We start from the raw sequence: 1,839 nt of genomic DNA, 5'->3' as shown, positions 1-1,839 counted from the left end.
GTACGAGTTTTCACAGAATCCTGGAAGGAAGCATGATTCTCTCTGAGCAAGAAATTGCCCACTCACAACCCCAGTCTGGGGCATATCCTTGCCTGTGCATCCTTCTCACCTCATGAATGCACCTCTGAGCACCTGGGTGGCTGGAAGAAGGAAACAGGGTGGTGGCACAGCTGATTTTATAGGGGCAAGTGTGGTTTTTAAAAAATTTTATTTATTTTAGTTTTATTTATTTTCTTTTGAGACAGAGTCTCACTTTGTGGCCCTTGGTAGAGTGTACTGGCATTATAGCTCATACTAACCTCAAACTCTTGGGCTTAAGCAATCCTCTTACATCAGCCTCCTGAGTAGTTGGGACCACAGGTGCTCACCACAACGCCCACCCATTTTGTCTTTTTTTTTTTAAGAGACAGGGTCTCACTTTTACTCAGGCTGATCTTGAACTCCTGAGCTTAAGCAGTCCACTGGCCTGGGCCTCCCAGAGTGTGCTAGATGTGCTGAATGGTTAGTAGCAGGAACTCGGTGATGTTGGTGTGTTCCTTGTGGTTATGATTCAGCTTTATTTAGCAATGGTGGAGTTGTTCCTATTTCTCACGTGTGTTCTTAAAGTGAACACAAAGATTGGAGATTTGCATGACTTTGTGAGGTTTTCTGGGTCAAGTAAATAGCGAACTTCTAAGCTGTGTAGAAATTTGTGGAGTTAGTTTCAGCTCCCTCCCAGTGTGATCATTTTAGTCATGAGCACAGTGCGATTCAGGTGTACTGGCATGCACACTTATAGGCAGATGAAGCAGGGTCATCCTGAAGTGTATGTGTGAGACATCCTGATTCATAGGGTCCGCTCTTGGGCCTTCTAGTACCAGCCATGTCTCTCTCCAGGCCCCTTTGGGATTAGCCTTGCCTGCTTGCTTTCAGAAGAACTGAGGCCAGGATATTTTTAGTTTACAAAGCAATGGAACTGTGTACCATCAGGCCCTGGAGGCCATGAATAGCTTGGGTTAGGGAAGGTGAGAAGACAGGCATCCATGTGGGCAGCAGCTGCCTAACTAGGTCAGGCAATTGTCATCCAGCAGGTCTGCTCCTCAGGCAGGCAAGGATTTGTGGGGAAAGTGACCTCTGTCCTTAGCGAGAATCAGGAGTGTACCTGGACAGTCTTGCTTCCTTGAGCACTTTTAGGCCCCTCTGACCTCCATGGATCAATTTTCAGCGTTTTAACATGTCTAGTGGGGGACTGAGGGAGGTTTGGGTCCAAGTACTTACTCCTGGGACTGCACTTTAGTTTTACTGAATCATACTCTCTTGAACTTCAAAATAAACCTCCTTCCCTCATTCTCAGGGTTTCAGTTTTGGTGGCTAAGTTTGTTTGCCATCATTTATGCTGTTTGTTATTTTATAGATTCAACATGGGGATAAGGGGTGATGAGACTAAAGAGTTAATTTTATATACTTGTGCATACTTTATTTGGTACAAATACATCTAGTATAGTGACAATATTTTGGAAGTATTTCTGGCTCTCAGGATATAAGCAATATATATAATGGTTAATGTCAGAAGAGATTAGTTGAGGGGTCTGAGCCAAAATGTTTTTAGTAGCCTATTGAAATATTTTGATAAGAGAATTAAATACATTGATTATTACTGAATTTATTAAAGAACTAGAACTTCAGGAGAACAATTTATTACATCTGAATATGTGATTGTGTTATCATTAAACAAATGATTATACTAATGGCACCTTATTTAAAATATTTTAGCACATTTCTGGAAATCATCTTTCTGAACAGTACTAAGTCATTGTACAAGGACTTACTAATTTTTCTGAGAGCTGTCCCATATTAAAT

The sequence above is a fragment of the Otolemur garnettii genome, unplaced genomic scaffold, assembly GCF_000181295.1.
Source record: "Otolemur garnettii isolate 467f Iridium unplaced genomic scaffold, OtoGar3 scaffold00092, whole genome shotgun sequence".
NCBI classification, from domain to species: Eukaryota; Metazoa; Chordata; class Mammalia; order Primates; family Galagidae; genus Otolemur; species Otolemur garnettii.
This window is presented reverse-complemented; position numbering follows the sequence as displayed.